Source organism: Oncorhynchus nerka, linkage group LG24 (genome assembly GCF_034236695.1).
Source record: "Oncorhynchus nerka isolate Pitt River linkage group LG24, Oner_Uvic_2.0, whole genome shotgun sequence".
NCBI lineage: Eukaryota > Metazoa > Chordata > Actinopteri > Salmoniformes > Salmonidae > Oncorhynchus > Oncorhynchus nerka.
This window is the reverse complement of record NC_088419.1, coordinates 56,333,145-56,350,135: the sequence shown is the minus strand read 5'-3', so window position 1 is coordinate 56,350,135 and position 16,991 is coordinate 56,333,145.

The following is a 16,991-nucleotide window of genomic DNA, read 5'->3' as shown; positions in this document are numbered from 1 at the left end:
TCTCCTCTGGTTGAGTTGGCCTAACCCTGTTATTTCCTAGTTCGAGGGAAGACTGCTGTATTAGTTGCAGCAGTGTCAGGGGAGGTGTCTTGCTGTGTCTGTCAACACCACTAAGGTGGAAAGTCCGGACCACAAGTGGAGTTACTGGAGGAATAACAGGATCTCAACCGGGTTTTCTCTAAGACCCAAGCTACACGCCTGCCTCCTCATCGCCCCTGGGACTTTGCCATTGATCTGCTGTCTGACGCAGCCCTCCCGAGAGAACACATCTATCCCCTCTCCTATGCGGAGACCCAGGCCATGGAGACCTACATACAGGAGGACCTCCAGCAGGGTTTTATCCGCCCCGCTACGTCACCAGCCTCCTGAAGCTTATTTTTTGTTAAAAAGAAAGATGGGGGACTGCGCCTCTGCATTGATTATCAAACTCTGAATAAAGCCACTGTTAAGTTCAGCTATCCTTTACCCCTCATCCCAACCATCATCGAACAAATGCACGGGGCGCAGTACTTCATGAAATTAGACTTGAGGAGCGCCTACAATCTGGTGCTCGTTAGTGCAGGTGATGAATGGGAAACTGCCTTTTTCACGAACACGGGCCATTACGAGTATCTTGTGATTCCTTTTGGCCTGTCTAATGCTCCTTCAGTCTTCCAGGCCTTTATTAACTAAGTGATTCGGGACATGCTGGGACAGGGCGTAGTGGTTTATATAGACAACATTTGGTCTATTCTGCTTTTGTGCTCCCTCATATCCACGGAAAGAGTGGAGATGGAGGAGCAACGCGTCAGGTCATGGCCCATCCCCAACTCCGTGAAAGCAATCCAGCGATTCCTGGGGTTCGCCAAATATTTCCGGAGGTTCATCCGGGGCTTCACAGCATGTGGTCGCGCCTCTTACCTCCCTGCTGAGAGGAGGTCACCGGCAGCTTCGTTGGACGGCGGAGGAGGAGAGGGCATTTGAGACACTGAAGGCACGCTTCACCACTGCTCCCAGCCTGGCACATCCTATCCCCTCACTTCCCTTCATTGTCGAGGTGGATGCCTCCGAAGTAGGAGTCGGGGCAGTGCTGTCCCAGCGCACCAGAACCCCTCCAAAGCTGCGGCCCTGCGCCTTTTACTCCAAGAAGCTGAGCCTCACCCAGAGGATCTAGGACGTAGGGGACCGGGAACTTTTGCCGGTCAAGAAGGCTCTGAAGGCATGGAGGCACTGGCTGGAGGGGTCCAAACACCCTTTCGTGGTGTGGACGGACCACAGCAAACTGGACTACATCAGGGCAGCGAAGAGGCTAAACCTGAGACAGGCCAGGTGGGCTCTATTCTTCGCCACGTTCCAATTCACGCTTTCTTATAGGCCAGGCTCGAAGGATGTGAATGCGGACGCCCTGTCTCACCTCTATGACGCAGAGGAGAGGGAGGGAGAGGAGACCCCCATCATCCCTCGGTCCCGTTTCATTGAGCCAGTGGTGTGGGACGTGAACGCCAACATACGGCAGGCCCTGCATACGGAACCCAGAGAACCGTGCCTATGTGCCCACCGGTGTGCGGGACCGCCTCCTTACCTGGCTGCACACGGCACCTGTGTCGGGTCATCCTGGAATAGGCTGTACCATCGCCTGCCTGACTGAGAAGTACTGGTGGTGAGGGACTTTCGGGGTTACGTCTCTTCTTGCTCCATCTGTGCCCAGTCTAAGACACCCAGACACCTCCTTTATGGAAAGTTCCTTCCCCTGCGTGTTCCACAATGACCCTGGTCTCACCTCTCGGTGGACTTTGTCACTGACCTTCCCCCCTCATAGGGGAACACCACCATTCTCATTGTTGTGGACGGATTTTCCAAAGCTTGTTGCCTCCTTCCTCTGCCTGGGCTCCTGTCGGCCAAGCAAACCACGGAGGCTCTTTTTATGTACGTCTTCCGGCACTACGGGATCCCGGAGGACATTGTGTCAGATTGTGGCCTTCAGTCCACCTCACGCGTATGGAAAGCGTTCATGGAACGCCTGGGGGTCACGGTTAGTCTCACATCCGTGCACCGCCCTCAAGCTAATGGGAAGATGGAGAGGGTCAATCAGGAAGTGGGCAGGTTCCTGAGGTGTTACTGTCAGGACCGGCCATGGGAGTTGGTGGATTTTCTACCTTTGGCTGAGTATGCGCAGAATTCCCTTCCCCACTCCTCCGCTAACCTCACTCTTTTCTAGTGCATGTTGGGGTATCAGCCGGCCCTGGTATCTTGGCGTCCGAGCCAGACCGAGGCCCCTGCAGTATACGAGTGGTTTCAGCGTGCTGAGGAGACCTGGAACACTGTGCGTTGGCACAAGGAACAGGCCGACCGCCACCGCAGTGAGGTGCCTGTCTTCTCTCCAGGCGACCGGGTCTGGCTCTCCACCCGGAACCTGCCCCTCCGCCTGCCCTGCCGGAAGCTGAGCCTGCGGTTTGTGGGGCCATTTAAAGTCCTGAGGAGGGTTAATGAGGTAACGTGCCATTTGCAACTCCCGGCTGATTACCGCATTAACCCAACTTTTCATGTGTCTCTCCTCAGGCCAGTGGTGCCTGGTCCCCTTGCTGAGGCTGGACCCAGTGACGCTTCGCCTCCTCCTCTGGACATTGAGGGATGGGTTCCTGCGGTGGACATCCTGGACGCTTCGCTGACCAGGGATTTTCATCGTCAGCGCTCTGACCGACCCGCACCGCTTCCCGAGGCCGGTGTTGCACCGTTACTGATGCAGTTTGTCAAGGGGGGTACTGTCACGAATCCCCTCGGTACTGCTGCTCATTCTGTTCACCAGCTCCGGAGGTCTACGTCACCGGCCTTCTAGGCCTCACTGAACTGGATTCATTACCACCAACCCTGGACTGTCTTGTCTCATTACGCACAACTGGTTCCCATTCCCCCTGATTAGTATGTGTGCCCTCTGTTCCCATTGTCCTTGTCAGTTATTGTTACCATGTACGTTGGTCGTGTGAGTACATGTGCTATTGTATCGGCTTCCGTGCTAAGTGTTATTGTGCACTTGTTTTGCGGGTCTCGTCCGGTGTGTTATTTAGAGGTTTACACATCTCTCTTTCGTTTGGGTGGAGAAAGTAAAACCCCCTATTACGTATTCCTACACCTGTCTCCAATCTTAATACAACATGACAACCATGTTTGTATTGTTTGCATGACACCTTACAGTCGATGACCACACTGACTTGACCATTATTCAAAACTCCACACACAAATGGTAGACACATGAGGAAATACATGAATATAAAAATGATTGCGTGGGAACATCTTAACCACAGCTTCATGACCCAGGTTACAGAGAAATGTGTAGCAATCTTCACTGCTACATTTTCCATTGTTGAATGTTTCAATTCCACAGTTGATGACATGCATTGTGCTCATCCATAACCAAAGAAAGGATGAACATTTCCATATTTAGCTAGCTTTAACGTTAGAGCTATTTGTGTTCTGCTCCTTCACATTTATTTCTGACACACACAGGGAGTTGTAGTGCTGAGGTTATCTGGGTATTACACTTAAGAGCACAGGAAGAATGCATGATGTAATTGGGCCTAACATTCCACTGATAGGCCGGCAGCAGCCAGCGTGGCCATACGAAGTGCCCCGCGAGCTGTTGAAAAGTGGGTAGACTGGGTACATGGACACAGGCCACCCTGTCAGCAATCAAAATGCCCACTCAAGAATGCAAAGAGCAGTTAGGAGAGGAAAGGCAGACAGAATGAATCACTGGCCTAAGACATGTAATTCAATCAAACATGCAACGCAGAAACATAAACTGTCGGGAAATAATGTTGCTTGTGTCAATGAAGTGAGAAGGCATGTTTTAGGTAAAGTAATCACAAATTTTGATTTCTTTGCTAAGGTGAAATTACAATACACTGTAGCTTTCATTTAATTCAGCCCTGATATCATCGTAGGCATTCTGGGAGACCAAAGCAGTAGAAATCAAGTCTGTTTTCTCATTCCATCACATTTTCCTTCGCCTCATTTCCACTCTCTCAGAAGCTAGTTCAGCACAACACAGCTTTGATATTCAGATTAGTTTTATCCACCCTGACTGTTTTCTCTGTCCAGCCACAGCCGTTATCTCCAGAGCTGAATAAGATGTCAGTGTCCACTAGAGTCCTGGATGACTCTCCATATAAAAGCACAACACAGGCCACTGTTTCACTCCCCTGGGTCAGAAGTGAGACCTTACTGAAGACACACATAGACTAGATCAGTTTCTTTTCATGATTTGTTGGACACTTTAGGCAAATACAAAAGGAGGGTGGTTGGTCGGGGTGGATGGATGGATATCATGGACTTTAGCATTTTAGCTAATTAGCAACTTTAGCTAACCATTCTCCTAACCCTAACCTTAACCCTAACCTTAACCTTTTAAGCTAACTCCTAACCCTAACCTTAACTCCTAGCCCTAACCCCTAGCATAGCTATAACATATGTTAGTGTTAGCCATCTAGCCACCTAGCCACCTTAGCGACAACAAATTGGAATTCGTAACATATCATACGCATTGTAATTTGTAACATATGTGACTCATTTCAGGAAACTAGGCATATGTCGGGCGTCACTACTTCGCAGGAGAGCCATTTGAACGTAAACATTTTTTAAATCAAAATTCTGGAACATGTGAACTTTCATGTTCCTTAATAACAACCTTGTATGCCATCTGTAAATACAAATACAATTGTTAAATTACGAGCATAGTTGGTTTAGCCACAGAAAAAGGAAGCAACCTTCTTGCTAGCCATGATTGGCTGAGATAATAAGTGGGCTGGACATGCCGAGAGACCCAAAACATCACTGCTCTAGAGGAGATCTGCATGGAGGAATGGGCCAAAATACCAGCAACAGTGTGTGAAAACCTTGTGAACACTTACAGAAAACGTTTGACCTCTGTCATTGCCAACAAAGGGTATATAACAAAGTATTGAGATAAACTTTTGTTATTGACCAAATACTTATTTTCCACCATAATTTGCAAATAAATTCATTAAAAATCCTACAATGTGATTTTCTGGATTTTCTTTCTAATTTTGTCTGTCATAGTTGACGTGTACCTATGATGAAAATTACAGGCCTCTCTCATCTTTTTAAGTGGGAGAACTTGCACAATTGGTGGCTGACTAAATACTTTTTTGCCCCACTGTATATGGGTAAGATGGTCTAGCTACATCTTCAAATATTACACATTTCTAATTTTGACAGAAAGTCGTTTTCATTTCAAGTTAAAGTGTACTGGTAGCTAGCTAACATATGATATGTGTAGTAATATTATTCATATCTCAGAGCCATTTGCTTTGCTAGTTATAGCCTAATGTTAGCTAGCTAATGTTGAACCTGGTTGGTTAGCTACCTGCAGATTCATGCAGGGTAGTAACATAATGAGTTGGAATTATGGTTCACTGTTTAGCTAGCTAGCTACATGTCTTAACAAAAGACTCCACTATGCAAGTAACCATTTCCATAGGCCGAGTAAAATAATGTCACTGCGACAGCTGTTGATAGAGGTAGCTGGTAAATTTGCTCTGGCTATCTACTCCAATTTCAGAGCACTCTCGTCTGAGTGTGCCAGAGCACAGAATAACTGACGAATTTACAAATGCTCAACACCCATTGAATATGGCCGTTGTCAGTAAACATTGGCAAAAAAGCGTAAATTGTTGCCAGCAGCACAGTTTCAGTCACCATAAAAACAGCCTAAGCAGCTCTGCTAGGGCAAGTAAAATGGTCAGTGAGCTGTTCTCTCATTGTGTCAAGCTAACTGGCCAATTTTGGCCAGTTAGCTTGGGTGCTTGACTGCTGTTGTTAGGACAGAACGCTTGGATCAACCCTTAAATTGTAACGGTATTCGTCGTTGGAAGATGAGGAATCATCGGACCAAAGCGCAGCGTGGTAAGTGTTCATGCTTACTTTATTTAAACTGAACACTAATAACAAAATAACAAAGGGAATCACCAAAACAGAAATGAACTACCCACAAACACCCTGTGGGAAAAAGCTACCTAAATATGGTTCCCAATCAGAGGCAACGATAGACAGCTGTCCCTAATTGAGAACCATACCCGGCCAAAACAAAGAAATACAAAAACATAGAAAAAGGAACATAGAATGCCCACCCAAATCACACCCTGACCAAACCAAAATAGAGACATAAAAAGCTCTAAGGTCAGGGCGTGACATAAAGAGATGGGTGGGGCTAAAGCTTAAGAGGGTGTGAACGATGCTGAATGTGTGTAGACCAAGAAGAGCTCTCCAGTTGGTACCAAAATATTCACAGGCCATTTTATCAAAAGTGAGGATACAAGTTTATCAACTTTCAAAGCAGAATTACTTTCCCATTGTTCCTCAACTGTAGTGTATGATATACAATTTTCTAGCTCTGAGTCTACTTTTATCCAATGTAAAAAACACAATTTCAAATTTTGCTACATCAGACCGAATCGAGCCGTCATATATCATATGAAATGGATGATGGACATCCCAAAATTAATACATAACATACAAAACATAACATATCATACTAAATGGAGTGTTTTGGATGTATGTACAGAATAATACTAAATGCTCTGAGACCAGGTTGTAACCATGACTGTAACAGATCGGAGGATTGTTTGTGTGTGGACGTGTGTGTGGACATGTTTAACTATTCTTGTGGGGACCAGACACATTTGACCAACTGGGGACATTTTGTTGGTCCCCACAAGGTCAAATTCTAGTTCTAGGGGGTTTAGGGTTAAGGTTAGAATTAGGGTTAGGGTTAGAATTAGGGTTAGGGCAGGGTAGCCTAGTGGTTAGAGCGTTGGACTAATAACCGGAAGGTTGCAAGTTCAAATCCCCGAGCTGACAAGGTACAAATCTGTCGTTCTGCCCCTGAACAGGCAGTTAACCCACTGTTCCTAGGCCATCATTGAAAATAAGAATGTGTTCTTAACTGACTTTCCTAGTTAAATAAAGGTAAAATAAAATTTAAAAAAAGTTAGGTTAGGGTACGGGTTAGGGAAAATAAGATTTTGAATCGGACTGAATTGTGTGTCCCCACAAGGTTAGCTGTACCAAACTGTGTGTGTGTGTGTCTTAGGGGATAGCCCAGACCGTGATTCCTACGCTATTAGGGAAAAAAGGTGTTATCTAGAACCAAAATGGTTTCTGCGGCACTAAATAAGTGTCACTTGTCCTCAGCACTCTACATGCACACAAAACAAACAACCACATTCTACAGTAGCTAGCTCCAAATCAGACCTTTCCCTTAGGGACAGATCTAGGATCAGCTTACCCTCCCCATCTCTAAACCTTTAGTTTCTAGCAGGAAATTCTTCCTACTCCACCATAATAACCACCACACTTTGTAGCCATATTACCCACCTCCAGGGCTCATACTGTACCATTCCCCTGGGTAGAGAGAAGGGGGCCCTGCCCTTCCTGTAACACACCCTGGCTGGCATGGCTCCCCTGCCCACTGCCCACTACCCACTACTAATTACACCAGGGAAAAGGCATGTGGTTGGTTCCACATATTGGGGTCCTTTTTCTATTGGTCCCTCCTTCTTTCACACAACACAAATTAAAGTGATTCAATGTGAAGAGTTAGAAGTGTTACCAGTTGGAGTTTTATACTAAGAGTTTTGAAAATTCACCATATACTTGTGAAAATAGTACCAAAGCGATAAAAAACCTAATTATGGCAGAAAACACCCATCTTTCCATTTATTTATGCCTTTCAAACTAAACTATATTACAGTGTAGTACTAGGTTCATTGACATAGGTTCCACCACCATAGGCATGTGAGACAGCAAAAAGGCTATATCAGTGAAAGGCTATATTGAAAAGCAACTGGGTCCGAAAGACGAAAGGTTCATTTTCGTGCAAAAACGTTTTCTGTTGCAAAGCTTTTTGCTACGGTTTGCTAAGTATGCATGCACTGAATACACCCCTGATCTTGGGGATAGTTCCGCCGCCTACAAAATCTAGAAGAGTGTGCAATAGTACTGCTCATACGAGCAGAGACTGAAAGGTGTGTTTATTTTAACACGATCAGTTGGCCACTTCTCTCATAGTTGAACATTCAAATGACCTGAGACCCTGGGTATGACAGGCTTCCTTCACAGGCTCAGGGCATAAGCGACATAAGTGGCCACTTAGGGACCCCCCCACACAAAAAGATCTTAAATAATAATATATATACACTGAGTGTACAAAACATTAGGAACAGTTTTCCGTATGTATCAAGAATGGTCCACATCCCAAAGGATGTGCAGGCAACTTGACACAACAGTTGGAAGCATTGGAGTCAACATGGACCAGCATCCCTGTGGAATACTTTCAACACCTTGCAGTCCATGCCCAGACGAATTGAGGCTGTTCTGAGGGCAAAAGGGGGTGCAACTCAATGTTAGGAAGGTGTTCCTAATGTTTTGTACACTCAGAGTATGTCTCCTACAGTCCTATTTACTGAGAAGTAAACTTTTTACATCATGCAGGTTTCTTCGATCAAATAGCCTAACCTAAATGGCACCCAATCAAATATAAAATGCGCTGACATGTTAACAAACAGCATATCATAGAAACTGGACAGGTCAACGTAAAATTGTCTAAATTGTCATGATCAGGTGGTTTCAATTTTCTATTGGAAAATGTTTTATGAGCGAATCATAGTGAAAAAGAAAATACTTCTTCTGCATTTCCCACTGTGTAAACACATTGCAAATCGCTTCAGGATAACTCTGATATTCAGAGCTGAAATTGATTAGTCACAGGAATCAGGACTAATAAAACCAATGCAACGGCCTGTTTACAAGTGGTGGGCCTACCACATGGATGGGCATTGATAAAATTCCATTGCTGGCCGACATGGTAGGCTACACCCCAGTAAGTACGGACTGACGCCGGACGTCTTTTTTCGGTCCTATTTGTTGTTGTGTTTTACAAAATGTAATTTCAAGCAACACTGTAGGCCAGTGATGGGCAACTCCAGTCCTCTGGGGCCTGGTTGGTGTCACACTTTTGCCCAAGTCCCAGCTAACACATCTGCCTCCAATAGTCAACAAATCATGATCTTCAGTTCAGAATGCAATTAGTTTAATCAACTGTGTTGACTAGGGATGGGGAAGTGTTACACCACTCCGGTCCCGAGGGCTGGAGTTGCCCATCCCTGCTGTAAGCTATAACTCCGTTAGCATGGACCAACGCTAATGCCTTTTAGATGTCTTTTTTTGGTCCTGTCAGGACTGGACTTGATTTGTTTTGTGCAGTCCGGTCCGTACTAGATTTCTACATCCATGGATGTTGGTTTTTGGTCCAGTCCAAATCATAGATTTCTATGGTTGGTTCAGATTTTGTCCGGTCTAGACCAGTCTTGATTTGGCCCGAACATAGATATCTATATAGATTTAGATCTACATTTATATGTCTATAAATTGCATATTTTCAACTTTCATTCAGAACCAAAAATGAACCTGATTTCCACATCCAGAAAATATCTCTTTTCACCTTTCATTTAGAACCTAAATTGAACATTTAAAATATGTATAGTAAATGTCTTTTTAACGTAATTTTGCTTACTGGGACTACTCTTGTAGGGGCAGCAATTTTTTCCCCCGCCTTGGGCGGCAAAACAGCCAGGACCGGCCCTGTATCTGAGGGGATAGCCCAGACCTTGATTCCTAGAGTTCCCTAAGGTAAATTTGATTTCCTGGCCAATGGTCACAATTGTCTGTCTCTGCATCACTGAGATTCTGTAAAGATTATGGCCCCACTTAACCCCCTAATGTAGATGTCTGCACCCTCTCTTAAATCTAATTAGCATAATAAAAATATCCCCATACAAATCTGTACATTTAAAGTAGAGATATCTGCATTGGATGCGTCTCAATCTACCACATCCGCCGATTTTGCACGTCCGCATCTGCGGGTAAGGTGACAGAGCTAGAGCGGTGTTTGTCAAACCAGGAGACATTCTGAAATTCGGTATTTTCACAAAATCATCTGTAGCGTCCAAACGGTTTGGCCAACAAACTATTATGGAATGATAAGACTTTCACTAACATGATGGTGTTCTCTATTTTGTGCTTTGGATGCCCACAGGCCTCACAAGACTCGCCTGAAGGTCCCCGGTACCGGAGGAAAAAATCAAAGGAAGTATATATGGAAACTGTTTAATGCCAAAAATAAGCGATTAAATACATGTACAAAAAACAACTATTTGTTCAATGTAGTGAAGCTGTTATTCAATGCAATTGTATGGGCTAATAGCAGTAAGTCCAAAAATAATTTTTCAGCAAATATTTTTTAATAATATTTTTTAAATATTTCAAGTGGTCTTAAAATTCTAAATGAAATAGCTAAATGATCATTGGTATGACCTTCTTAAAACAATTCCAAATAGCTGAGACAGGGTTTAGACTGAGGGGCGACTGTTGTAACAGCAGTAAATAGGTGTCACTTGTACTCAGCATTCCACACGCACACAAGCAAACATTGTACAATAGCTAGCTCCAAATCAGACCTTTCCCTTAGGTACAGATCAAGGATCAGCTTACCCTCCCCATCTCCAAAACTTTAGTTTCTAGCAGGAAATGCGTCCTTCTCCACCATAATAACCACCACACTTTTTAGCCATACCACCCACCTCCAGGGCTCATAATGTACCATTCCCCTGGGCAGAGAGAAGGGGGCCCTGCCCTTCCTGTAACACACCCTGGCCTGCATGGCTCTCCTGCTCACTGCCCACTGCTAACTGTTCCAGGGAAAAGGCATGTGGTTGGTTCCAAATATTGGGGTCTCCTCCCTTTTCTCTGGGTCCTTCCTATCACACAGCACAAATGAAAGTGATTCACTGTGTGGAGTTGTGTGTGTTTGTACTTCCCTTCTACTGCAGTGATTCCCAACCAGGGGTACTAGGACCTCTGGGGGTACTTGGTCTATCCACAGGGGGTACTTGGGAAGACTCATGAGCCCATAGGCCTACTGGTAAAATGCACACGAGGGGGTACTTTGGGAAGAGTAAAAAAAATGTTGGTGGTATAGTAACCAAAAAAGGTTGGAAACCACTGCTCTACTGGGGACATCTGTGGAGTGTATTACTATGTCTAATGACTCTGCTCTTAAAGTGGAGTTCATGTCATGGTATATAATAATGTGTTACCCTCTAGTGGTCAATATTCAGAGGAACCATTTTTTTATTGATTAAGTATAACACACAAAATCACAGTCACTTTTCACATAACTTAATCAGTGTTTCATCTAGAAATACATGTTTCACATTGCAATACATGTTCATATAAAGTAATTGCCTTTCACAATGCAATGCTCACATTTAATTTCATATGATTCTCCTCTCTTTTGTTAAAATACATTTTATTAGTACTTAATTTGATTGCTCTTAATTTATGATTTGACATGTAAACTGGTTTATCTACCACAGATGTTGAGAACTACATAAAGTACAAATGTACTTATGTAATGTAGTGGTCTATCAGAGATTTTGTATTTGTATGTATTAGGGATCCCCATTAGCTGCTGCCAAGGCAGCAGCTACTCTTCCTGGGGTCCACATTAAGGCAAATACACTACATACAAAACAAACGATAAAACAGTACATCATATAACATTCTTATACCACTACATATCTACAATGAAAAATGTATACAGTGCATTTGGAAAGTATTCAGACCCCTTGACTTTTCTCACATTTTGTTACATTACAGCCTTTTTCAAAAATTGATTACATAGTTTTTCCCCCCCTCGTCAATCTACACACGATACTTCATAATGACAAAGTGAAAACTGCCCCTGAGCAAGACAGTTAACCCACTGTTCCCCGGGTGCCAAAGATGGGGTGTCGATTAAGGCAGCCCTCCGCACCTCTCTGATTCACCCTCCCTATCTCCTGGCTGTCTCTGCCTGGCCAGTTCCCCTCTCTCCACTGGGATTCTCTGCCTCTAAGCCTATTACAGGGGCTGAGTCACTGGCTTACTGGTGCTCTTCCATGCCGTCCCTAAGAGGGGTGCGTCACTTGAGTGGGTTGAGTCGCTGACGTGGTCTTCCTGTCTGGGTTGGTGCCCCCCCTTGGGTTGTGCAGTGGCGGAGATCTTTGTGGGCTGTACTCGGCCTTGTCTCAGGATGGTAAGTTGGTGGTTGAAATATTCCTCTAGTGGTGTGGGGGCTGTGCTTTGGCAAAGTGGGTGGGGTTATATCCTGCCTGTTTGGCCTTGTCCGGGGGTATCATCGGATGGGGCCACAATGCTCCTGACCCTCCTGTCTCAGCCTCCAGTATTTATGCTGCAGTAAGTTTATGTGTCTGGGTCACTGTTAAATCTGGTATTTCTCCTGTCTTATCCGGTGTCCTGTGTGAATTTAAGTATGCTCTCTAATTGTCTCTTTCTTTCTCTCTTTCTCTCTTTCTCTCTCTCTGAGGACCTGAGCCCTAGGACCATGCCTCAGGGCTACCTGGCATGATGACTCCTTGCTGTCCACAGTCCACCTGGCCGTGCTGCTGCTCCAGTTTCAACTGGCCTGCGGCTATGGAACCCTGTTCACCGGACGTGCTACCTGTCCCAGACCTGCTGTTTTCAACTCTAGAGACAGCAGGAGCGGTAGAGATACTTTGATCGGCTAGAAAAGCCAACTGACATTTACTCCTGAGGTGCTGACTTGTTGCACCCTCGACAACTACTGTGATTATTATTATTTGACTATGCTGGTCATTTATGAACATTTGAATATCTTGGCCATGTTCTGTTATAATCTCCACCCAGCACAGCCAGAAGAGGACTGGCCACCCTCATAGCCTAGGTTTCTTCCTAGGTTTTGGCCTTTCTAGGAGTTTTTCCTAGCCACCGTGCTTCTACACCTGCATTGCTTGCTGTTTGGGGTTTTAGGCTGGGTTTCTGTACAGCACTTTGATATATCAGCTGATGTAAGAAGGGCTATATAAATACATTTGATTTTAAATTTGATTTGATTCAGAGGGGTTGGGTTAAATGCGGAAGACACATTTCTGTTGAAGGCATGCAGTTGTACAACTGACTAGGTATCCCCTTTCCTCATTTTAATCATTGCATGCTATGCTTTTCAAAAGGCTGGGAGTACATTCCGATTTTTATCACCTAAAACCATGTAACATATGCATGAACTCAGCTAGTATACGCATGCATCGCGTGCATGTAAATAGAGTGCATTCAGAAAGTATTCAGACCCCTTCCCTTTTTCCAAGTTTTGTAATGTTACAGCCCTGTTTTAAAATGAATTAAATTATATTTTTCCTCATCAATCTACACACAATACCCCATAATGACAAAGCAAAAACAGCTTTTTAGACATTTTTGCTGATTATTTTTTATATTTTTTAAATACCTTATTTACATAAGTATTGAAAAAGAGCTCAGGTGCATCCTGTTTCCATTGATCATCCTTGAGATGTTTCTACAACTTGATTGATTGGAGTCCACCTGTGGTAAATTCAATTGATTAGACATGATTTGGAAAGGCACACGTGTCTATATAAGGTCCCACAGTTGTCAGAGCAAAAACCAAGCCATGAGGTCGAAGGAATTGTCCGTAGAGCTCAGAGAAAGGATTGTGTTGAGGCACAGATCTGGGGAAGGGTACCCACAAATTTCTGCAGCATTGAAGGTCCCCAAGAACACAGTGGCCTACATCATTCTCAAATGGAAGAAGTTTTGAACCACCAAGACTCATCCTAGAGCTGTCCGCCTGGCCAAACTGAGCAATTGGGGGAGAAAGGCCTTGGTCAGGGAAGTGATCAAGAACCCAATGGTCACTCTGCGGAGATGGGATAACCTGATGGGATAACCTTCCAGAAGGACAACCATCTCTGCAGCACTCCACCAATCAGGACTTTATGGTACAGTGGACAGGTGAAAGCAACTCCTCAGTAAAAGGCACATGACAGCCCACTTGGAGTTTTCCAAAAAGCACCTAAAGACACTCAGAACATGAGAAACAAGGTTCTCTTGTCTGATGAAACCAATATTGAACTTTTTGGCCTGAATGCCAAGCGTCACGTCTGGAGAAAACGTGGCACCATCGCTACGGTGAAGAATGGTGGTGGCAGCATCATGCTGTGGGGATGTTTTTCAGCGGCAGTGACTGGGAGACTAGTCAGGATCGAGGAAAAGATCAAAGTACAGAGAGATCCTTGATGAACACCTTTTCCAGAGCTCTCAGGACCTCAGATTGGGGCGAAGGTTCCCCTTCCAACAGGACAACTGTCACACCCTGATCTGTTTCACCTGTATTTGTGATTGTATCCACCCACCTCCAGGTGTCACCTGTTTTCCCATTAGTCCCTGGGTACTTATTCCTGTCTTTCCTGTATGTCTATTGCCAGTTCGTCTTGTTTTGTAAAGTCAACCAGCATGTTGTTCCGTGCTCTGCTCCTGCTTTTTCATTTTCTCTGTTTTTGCTAGTCCTCCCAATTTTGACCCTTGCCTGGCTTGACTCTGAACCCGCCTTCCTGACCCTTCTGCCTGCCCTGACCTCGAGCCTGCCTGCCACTCAGTACTTCCTGGACTCTGACCTTGTTATGATCTTTTGCCTGTCCACGACCATGCTCTTGCCTGCTCTTTGATTATAATAAATATCAGAGGCTCAAACCATCTGTCTCCCGTGTCTGCAACTGGGGCTCACTCTGTGCCCCTATAGTACGAACTGGCCATGACAGACCCAGCAGACTTGGACCTGCTCAGTCACACTGTCTCCCTGCAGGGAGCCACCATTGGGAGGCATGAGGAGCTACTGCTGGACATTTTGGAAGGGCTTCATTCCCTGATGGAACGCCACGACCAAGGGTTCAAGGCTATTATGGAGCAAATCAGGGAGTTAGCTCATAGGCAGCCTGCCACATCGGAGACCTCCCAACCTCCCAACCACCCAGTAACCTGTCTACTATCAGTGGTGGGTTTGTACAACCTACCCCGGCTCCCCGAGTACCCCGCTTACCTCCTCCAGAGCGATATTCTGGGGCTCCTGGAACCTGCCGGGGTTTTCTTTCTCAGTGCTCCCTCGTTTTTGAGCTACAGCCATCTTCGTTCCCTTCGGATCGGTCGAAGTTAGCATATATTATTACGCTAATGTCAGGAAGGGCGGTCTCCTGGGCTACGGATGTTTGGGAGCAACAATCCGCGATTTGTCGTCATCTGGAAGATTTCATGGCATAGGTGAGGAAGGTGTTCGATTCTATGGTATCCGGGAGAGAGGCGACCCAAAAACTACTTGAATTACATCAAGACTCCCGTAGTGTGGCAGACTATGCAGTAGATTTTCACACGTTGGCCGCCGAGAGTGCCTGGAATCCGGAGTCCCTATTCGATACCTTCCTTCATGGGCTTTCTGAGGAAATAAAAGAGGAGCTAGCAGCTCTGGAGTTACCGCTGGGCCTCGATTCGCTTATCACCCTAACTATTAGGCTTGATGGGTGTCTACGGGAACGTAGGAGTGAGAGGAGGTCTGGTCTTGGGCACGCTCATTCATCTGCTGCTGCTCGTTCATCTCCGAAGGAATCCGGAAGTCCCCGAAGGCTGTATTTCCGAGAAGACCCGAAGCCACCCGAGTTCTCTCGAGAATCATCGGCGAACGGTGAGTCAGATACACAGGAACCAATGCAACTGGGCAGAGCTAGATTATCGCCGAAGGAATGTTCATAAAGACTAAGCTCCAACAGTTGTCTGTATTGTGGTGCTGCTGAGCATTTCATAGCCACCTGCACAGTGAAGAGACCTCAATCATTAGTAGGTACAAGTACACTGGTGAGCCAGACTGGGAACCCTCTAATTCTCACTACCCATACTCCTTTTGTTGTTAGACTGGTATCCCGACAGCAGGATAAGTCTCTGTGAGTGCTCATTGACTCTGGGGCTGATGAGAGTTTCATGGATGCTACCCTGGTATCAGAACTAAGTATCCCTACTCAACTCCTCTCTGTTCCCATGGATGCCAGAGCACTGGACGGCCGCTCCATTGGGATGTCACTCATAGCAGTTCCAATTAATCTGCGGATATCTGGTAATCACAGTGAGTCAATACAGCTTCTCCTCATTGAGTCTCCAAACATCCCTGTTGTTTTGGGATTTTCCTGGCTCCAGAAGCACAACCCCAATATTGACTGGACCATGGGTTCAATCCTGGGTTGGAGCCCGTTCTGACATTCGCACTTCCTAAAGGCGGTGCAGCCTTCCCTGGCAGACGCCTCCAGGGTTGAGTACGGCCTCGGATCTCTCTGCCGTTCTTGCAGAGTATCATGACCTCCTGAAGGTTTTCAGCAAGGCTCGTGCTGCCTCCCTTCCTCCACATTGTCCTTACGATTGTGCTATTGACCTCCTCCCGGGCACCACACCACGTCAAGGCCGGCTATATTCCCTGTCTGGCCCTGAGACCAAGGCCATGGAGGAGTACATTGAGAACTTGAGAGGATCTGCAGAGAAGAATGGGACAAACTCCCCAAATACAGGTGTGCCAAGCTCGTAGTGTCATACCCACGAAGACATGAAGCTGTAATCACTGCCAAAGGTGCAGTTAGGTATTTTTAATACATTTGCAAAACATTTTTTTGAATAAGGCTTTAAAGTAACAAAATGTGGAAAAAGTCAAGAGGTCTGAATACTTTCCCGAATGCACTGTAATACCACCATGCAACAATATTGTAAGTCGCTCTGGATAAGAGCGTCTGCTAAATGACTTAAATGTAAATGTAAATGATATTGCAATGTATGTGTGTGTAGTGTGAGTGCTAGCGCTTGTGTGCTGTATGTATGTGTCTGTACCTTTGTGTGTGTCTCTTCACAGTCAGCGCTGTTCCATAAGCTGTATCTTTACCTGTTTTTTGTTGATAGTGTTGTTAAGAAGGCAGAGCAGCACTTTATTATGGACAGACTTCTCCCCATCATAGCTACTGTTGTGTCAATATGTTTTGACCATGACAGTTTACATTCCAGGGTTACTCCAAGCAGTTTAGTCACCTCAACTT